The 8,300-nt window shown below is 45.8% G+C and overlaps 1 pseudogene; it reads left to right on the top strand.

Moving 5' to 3' along the window:
• The first annotated feature begins 1,065 nt into the window (after positions 1–1,065).
• Positions 1,066–7,447, top strand: LOC128110339 (GTPase HRas-like; annotated as a pseudogene).
• Positions 7,448–8,300: the final 853 nt, after the last annotated feature.

Here is an 8,300-nt window from a genome sequence, read left to right as displayed (position 1 = left end):
ACTTAAGCCTATCATTTCTGACCTTCTCAGGAAAAAGCTGCTCCGCCTAACCTCTTCACCTTTTAACACCCCCATACTTGCAGTTAAAAAGTCTAATGGAACCTACCACCTGGTCCAAGACCTCTGGCTCATTAACTCTGCAGTGGTCCCCCTCCATCCTGTAGTGCCTAATCCGTATACTCTCCTGTCCACTGTCCCTTCTGGAACCTCTCACTTCTCAGTTCTAGATCTCAAAGACGCCTTCTTTTCTATTCCTCTCAGTCCTCAGTCTCAAAATATCTTTGCTTTCACCTGGACTGATCCTGACACTCACCGGTCCACACAGCTGACCTAGACTGTTCTGCCACAGGGATTCAGAGACAGTCCACACCTATTTGGTCAGGCTCTGGCCTCTGACCTGCTTTCTCTGTCTCTCCCTGGATCTAAACTAATACAGTATGTAGATGGTATTTCACTCTGTAGCCCGTCCATACAGGTTAGTCAAACTAACACCTCTGCTCTCCTAAATTTCTTATCCAGCTGAGGTTACAGGGTATCTCCTTCTAAAGTTCAGCTGTCAACTCCCCAGGTCACCTATTTGGGTCTATCCATTACTCCAACTCACAAGGCTATTACTGTAGATAGAAGCGTCTAATCCAGTCCCTCACAGTCCCTTCTACTAAACCGGAGATTTTGTCTTTCGTAGGAATAGCTGGCTTCCTACGGTCTTGGGTTCCATCTTTTTCTCTCTTTGCTCGCCCCTTATAAGAGGCAGCTCAGGGCTCGCCACATAAACCCCTCCTTCATCCTGTCACTAAACCTTTCCAAAAGCTCCAACAGGCTCTTCTTCAGGCTCCAGCACTTCCATCTCCCAGACTTAACGTGTCCCTTCTCCCTCTATATAGCAGAGAAAGAGGGATTTGCCCTGGGAAATCTAGGGCATCAGCTGGAACCCTCTTTTGCTCCTGTAGCCTATCTGTCAAAGAAGCTAGACCTTACAAGTCAGGGCTGGGCACCTTGCATCCATGCCTTAGCAGCTGCAGAGCTCCTTATTCGGGAATCAAAGCTAAGCTTTGGGTCATCCATTACTGTTTTCTCTCATTATAATCTGTCTCATCTTTTAACTTATAAAGGCTTACAAACTTTACCTCCTTCCCAGGTTCTTTCTCTCCAGGTGGCATTACTAGAGGATGCCACACTTTCTGGACTTGTCCACCTCTTAATATTTCAAGCCTCCTCCCTCAACCTAATGCTGACTATTCTTCTCAATCCTGCACTGAAACCTTAGAGGAACTGTTACCTCCCCCTTCACACATACAGGAGAGCACATTTCCTCAGGCTACTTATACCTGGTAGACAGATGGCAGCTCCTTTTTATATGAAGGGACTCGTAAAGTGGGTTATGCCATAGTGTCAGATACTGAGATAATAGAGGCACAGGCATTACCCACACACACCACTAACCAACAGGCTGAGCTGATAGCTTTCACCTGTGCCTTCCAATTGGCACAGGGACAATCTCTAAATGTTTACACTGACTCCAAATATGCTTTTCATATCCTCCTGTCCCACGCTGCTTTTTGGAGGGAGCATGGCCTTCTCATAGCAAAAGGGGGATCCATATCTAACTCAATTCCTATAGCCTTGGGGAGGTGGCCATGCTGGAGGCTTCCCACCTCCCCAAGGCTATAGGAATTGTCCACTGCCGGTCTCATCAGACTGATAGCTCGATCATCTCCAGGGGAAACAACCGGGCTGACCAGGCAGCCAGGACAGTGGCTCTCCAGGGCCAAGTCTCACCTCACCCACCACAGGGAATCCATACAGTACAGCCTACACCCTCACAGGGAACACCAGACACTAGACAAATTCTTTCCTATCTACACCAGTTCTTTCATCCTAATAATCTTGCTTTGTCTCAATTCATAAAAGCTCACCTGCAGCCCACCTGTGAGGACTTACAGTTCTTAAGAACTATTACTGCCTCTTGTGAGATCTGACAAAAAACAGATCCCAATACTAAGTACAAGAGTCAGCCTTTTCCCACCCACCAGGCTAGAGGTTCCCTTCCAGGGACTGACTGGCAGCTCGATTTTACCCATATGGCCACCATCAGGAAAGTTAAATATCTCCTTGTGATGGTAGACTCATTTTCAAATTGGGTGGAAGGATATCCAGTTTCTAATAAGCGGGCTCAGACAGTTGCAGACCTCCTTCTCCAAAAAATTATTTCTCGGTTTGGGGTTCCTGGTTCTTCAGTGTGACAATGGCCCAGAGTTCACCTCTCAGATTTCTCAGACACTAGCTAAGGATCTTAACATTCCTTGGCATTTTCATATCCCATACCGTCCTCAATCCTCAGGAAAGGTGGGGCATACCAACCGGTATTTAAAAACTATTCTTACTAAGATGTCACAGGAACTTCATCTCGACTGGGTAAGATTATTGCCTCTAGCTCTTCTCAGGCTCAGGGCTCTTCCTAAAAAGCCTCTTTCAATTTCTCAGTTTGAACTAATGTATGGAAGGCCAGTTCTAACACCAGGTGTTTCATCCAACCCTCCAACTGTTCCAGATAGCCTGTTAACTCTGCTTTTATGTCAACTAAGGTCTATTCTGTGGAGCTACGCAGACTGTTTATTACCTCAGCCGTGTGACAATAATTGTCCACCTCCTATCCACATTGAGGATCAGGTTCTTCTCTTCCCTCCAGGCCAGCGCCCTTCACCCCTTTCCCCTAAGTGGCAGGGACCCTTCAAGGTAATTCTTGTGACTCCTACAGCTGCTAAACTCAAGGGCTTTCCTCACTGGGTCCATCTGTCTCATCTAAAACCTTTTATCTCACCCCTATCCCCCCCAAAAAAAATCTCTCTTCATATACAGTGAAACAAACAGGGCCTCTCACTCTCAAACTCCAGAGGATATCAGGATCCACTGCCTTGTCACCAATTCCAGAGGAATAAGGTATCACCCCTTCCTTTCGCAACCAGGGCCACACAGAGCCGGAGGCAAAAAGGACCATCAAAAATATTCAGGTGGTAAGGAAAAATATAATTCAACAATCTATCATTGTTGAATACTCAGTAACTGATCACCTGCATTTCCTAAATGCTAACCTAATAAGGGAAACAGGTGTCTTAAATAAACTACCTCTAATAAGGCTTGTCTCAGAAAAAAATTAGGCAGAGTACTAAGGCCAGATCTACCTCAGATAAATGTCACATGTATCCATCTGGGCAGGCCAGATCTACCCCTCAGATAAATGCCAACTCCAAAAAATAAAAAATAAATAATGATTCTTTTTTCTCTAAGCTTTTTCTATGTCAACAGTATCTTGTCAAACAGAAGGTTCCCAGCCACAGCATGGATGGACAGCTGCAGAACAAGGGGACGGTAGAACATCATTCCAGGACCTCCCCACCATCATCCCAGGACTTCACAAGCTACCCTCCCATTCCCCACCAAGAGCCAACTGACGCCCACTATTCAGCTGGAAGCAGTCTTTGAGAGAAACGTTGCCCCATACACACTCAACCACGTTTTTTTTTTTAAAAAGAGTCAGGGATGAAGGGTTCACAACACGCCCCCACGGTTGGGCATGTTTGCATATGCCCGGCGGACCTGGACACTTCCACCTAACCAGTTCCAGGTCAAAATAGCCATTTCCAGGTCAAGGCATGTCACTTGACCAGGATCCATGACGTTACATGGTTACGCAAGCGCGCAACATAGCCATGTGATCTACGCGCATGCATGGAGTAGTTACGTCAACCTGTGCACGCCCAGCCTTTATAAGCCGGCCCCATATTCCCCGCTCTTTCTTCTTCTCTACACACGTATCTCCCACAGGCCTGGGCATTCTGTCCCTTTCATCTTAATGAAACTCTTATTAGAGGATTCTGTCATGTTTTGTGACATTTCCTCGCAGGGTAAAAGCGCAGTAAAATAACACCTACAACCCGCAGGGACCCCACCATAGAGGACTCCTATTGAAAACAGGTGGTCATTGATGGGGAGACATGTCTGCTGGACATCTTAGACACAGCAGATTAAGAGGAGTATAGTTCCATGTGGGACCAGTACATGTGCACACGGGAGGGTTGCCTCGGTGTGTTTGCCAACACCACCAACAAGTCCTTTGAAGATATCCGTGAGTACAGGGAACAGATTAAGCAGGTGAAGGACTCAGATGATGTGCCAATGGTGGGGAACAAATTTGACCAGGCTGCTTGTACTGTTGAGTCTCGATAAGCCCAGGACCTTGCCCGCTGCTACGGCATCCCCTACACTGAAACATCAGCCAAGACCCAACAGACTGTGGAGGATGCTTTCTACACACTAGTACATGAGATTCAGCAGCACAAACTGCAGAAGTGAGAGTGGACCTGGCTGCATGAGCTGCAATTGTGTGCTATCCTGATGCCAGATGGCAGTACTCCAGCTGGTGGCCGTCCTGCTCTTCCTGGCTCTGGCTGCGGCCCAGAGGGACTCACACCAACCTCATCAGGTGACCTGGGCAGTGATCAGTGCTGACAATGGAAAGATCTTCAACAGAACCACGAGTGAGACTGTCCCTGAAACCTGGTGGCCTGAGATTTTCTTGGATCTTTGTGACCTTTGTCATGCATATGCCTTCCTTTAGGAAATGACAATATGTCCATGTATCTATCAGTACATATTCCTCTCTAATTTTCGCCTCTGCCCATTCAGGTGAGAAGGTTAAGGATGTAAAAAATCATTGTCTTCATGCTTTTGCTTATATGGGAGTGCCAAAATGCATAAAGACTGATAATAGTCCTGCCTACAGCAGTGGGGGCAGGATTTAAAATTCTGTCAAGATTTTTCTACTGTTAGTAAGACTGGTATTCCCTATAACCCTCAGAAACAGGCTATAGTAGAATGTTGCCATCATACCTTAAAAATGTATTTTGCTAAAGTAAAAAGGTGGAAGCTAGGGACTCATCTTTCCTCTCCACATTCTATTCTTTTCCTTGTTTTAGATATTTAAAAAATTTTAACGGTGGATTATGTTGCAGACAGGAACTGGAGGGTTCGTGTTGCAAATTATCCTCTGGTTTGATGGAAGGATCTTTCTACAGGCACTTGGAAGGGACCCGATCCGGTGCTGGTATGGGCCCGAGAGTCTGTTTGTGTAGCAAGAGCTGGCCCCTGCACACAGGAGAGACAGCCCCGACCCTCACCACAGGCAAGGGTGAACTGTCCCTGAGGGCATGGACTGACCAGATCAGCTATCACCCAGGCCCAAAGCTGGGCCTTGGGTTGGTTCACCCTACCATCTATCCCATCTACAAGCTGCCAGAGCTTGTGAAAGAACTGGTCCTGTAGACCAATTACCTGCAGGATGTCCAAGACTCGGGATGGCCACAGGATATCCCAGAAGAGCTCTAGTGAGGTTCTGGAGAGGACGACATACCAGAAACCAAAGTCCTTGAACCAGAGCAGTGACTCATTGCAATGAACGCTTGCCAGTAAAGCTGACTGAACAAAAGATTACGCAATGTACCACACTGAAGCCTCCAATGCCACCAGGACAAGTCAAGAAGTGCAGGGGAGGCGGGCACAGAGGGTTTGCTGATGCTATCGGTGTTTTGGGTTTCTTTGGTTCTTGTTTTTGTTGGTTTGCTTGCTTGGTTGGTTTTGATTCCACTGCAGGGGTGAGGGGAGGAGTTGGAGGGACAGAAGTTGAACAGAATTGGGGTGCATGATGTAGAACTCCCAAAGAATCAATAAAGAAGTTAAGAGAGAACAGAATGGAGAACATTATTACAATGCAGGCATTTACGACTCTGTACAGTTCTACAATGGATGGTTTGAAAATGTAAAAATTAAATGACCCACTAAACTGGAATTGACAGAATGCTGATTATAATTATTATCAGTTTAGTAATTCATATTTTATCCTTTAAGAAGTAGTTTGATAACTGTGCCAGATAAGAAAAATTAACTGGTAAGACAAGGCTTGGAAAGACCTGCTATTGAAACTAAGAAAAGTATTCACCAGATAAAATGTGGTACATATACAAAACGGAGTACTATTCAGCAGAGAAAAACAATGACATCATGAGGTTTGCAGAAAATGGATGAAACTAGAAAATATCCTGAGTGAGATAAACCAGACTCAAAAAGACAAACATGGTATGTACTCACTCATAAGTGGATACTAGATGTAAAGCAAAGGATAACCAGACTTCAACTCACAGCTCCAGGGAGGCTACCTAGTAAAGAGGACCCCAAGAAAGACACAGGGATTGCCCAACAACAGAGAAATGGATAAGATCTACATGAGCAAACTGGGAGGGGGGAGGTAATGGAGGGCAAGGGTCAGGGGGAAGAGAGCTTAGGGGAGTGGGAGATCCCAGCTGGATCAGGAGCAGAGTGGGAGAACAGGGAAGGAGATACCATGATGAATGAAGACCTCATGGAAATAGGAAGTAGCAGAGTGCTACAGAGGTCCCCAGAAATCCACAAAAATATTTCCACTATAGACTACTGGCAATAGTTGAGAAAGTACCTGAGCTGACCTGCTCTGGTGATCAGATGGCCGAACACTGTAACTGTCATGACAGAACTCTCATCCAGTGACTAGTGGAAGCAGATGCAGAGATCCACAGCCAAACCCCAGGGGAGCTCCAGGAGTCCAATCAGTGAGTAAGAGGAGGGATTATATAAGCAAGAGATATTGAGACCATGATTGGAAAAAGCACAGGGACAAATAGCCAAACTAGTGGAAACACATGAACTGTGAACCAATAGCTGAGGAGCTCCCATTGAACTGGACCTGCCCTCTGGGTAAGTGTGTTGGGATCAGAACGGCACTTACCCCTCTAAGACTGCCCCCACCTCCCCTGTTCTGAGTGCACTGAGGTCAGGCTGTTCTGAGGATGTTTTGCTGATCAGTACATCTCATGATTTGGCAGCTTTGGCTTCCTGGGGCATGCTGGCCATTCTTTGACCCTGGGTGCTTGGTAAACAATTCTGTTTGTTCCTCCTTGTGAAAGGGTATATAAGATAGGGAAGAAAGAATAAAAGGGTCCTGATGCTCGCAACTTAACTGGTATGTGTTGTGTTCATCCCAACTTCCCCCGCCAGATTTCGGGCTCAATTGCCGTGCGGGATCGCGCCTCGGATAGAGAACGGAATGAATTGGGAACATGAGTAAATAAGGTACGTACCATGGGGAACACTACAAGTAAATATCAGATGGCTACTGAGATCACTGAGATCACTAAGGTTTTAAAACAGCAAGGAACAGAAATTAACAAAGTACCACAGCCGCATTTGTTACAATTGTTGCAGAAATCAGTCCTTGGTTTTTAACTGGAGGGGAATTGAACATTCCTGATTGGGAACAAGTGAAACAGGACTTACAAAGGGCCCTTCATGAGAGGGGCCCAGATAACTTACCTATAGCTACATTTTCCTTATGAAGATTAGTTAAAGATGCCTTGCTAACAGAGAAAGTTAAAGTGCAAGAACAATTAGCTGAGGCTACTACAATTTTTTTTTTTTTTTTTTTTTTTTTTTTTTTTTTTTTTTTTTGGTTTTTCGAGACAGGGTTTCTCTGTGTAGCTTTGCGCCGTTTCCTGGAACTCGCTTTGGAGACCAGGCTGGCCTCGAACTCACAGAGATCCGCCTGGCTCTGCCTCCCGAGTGCTGGGATTAAAGGCGTGCGCCACCACCGCCCGGCTCAATTTTTAAAGAGGTTCAAGAGGAAGAAACTAAGGAATCTATAAGTGCTCTTGATGAGACATCAGACATGTTAGGGGAATCAGAAGGAGAGGACTCGGAGGAGGAGAGATTAGAGGGAGAAATCAAGGAGTTAAAGAAAAAATTAAAACAATGTAAAGTGAAACCAAAAGAAAGTTCAGGCAAAGAGGATGCTGTTGGCACTCAGCTGTCTACGCTACCTCTACCTCCGGCCTATTATGAGGAGGAGGATTAGAAATGGACAAATGTAAAAAGAGAATCAAGGAGTAGCCTTCCAAAAATCAGGTGCCCATGCATTCCTGCTATCCCTGATCAGAGAATCAGACAGCATGTTGCCCTCTCCTTCAAGGAAATGAGGCAGTTGAAGGAAGCTGAATCCAGTTTCGGTGCCCTGGCTCCTTTTACTTTATCTTTGGTAGAATCTTACCAGACATCTAACCTAACACCCAGCAATTGGCAGCAGCTATGCCATGCCGTTTTGTCTGGAGGTGATTACTTACTATGGAGAGGAGAGTATCAGGAAAAGTGTATACAAATTGCCCGTTTAAATGTACAAGCCAGATTTCCTCAGAAGAATTTAGTCATGCTAACCGGCT

This window comes from Peromyscus californicus, unplaced genomic scaffold, assembly GCF_007827085.1.
Source record: "Peromyscus californicus insignis strain IS unplaced genomic scaffold, ASM782708v3 Scaffold_152__1_contigs__length_87076, whole genome shotgun sequence".
Lineage (NCBI taxonomy): Eukaryota > Metazoa > Chordata > Mammalia > Rodentia > Cricetidae > Peromyscus > Peromyscus californicus.
Note: the sequence above shows the minus strand (reverse complement) of the source record. Positions and strands in the feature narration are given on the sequence as shown.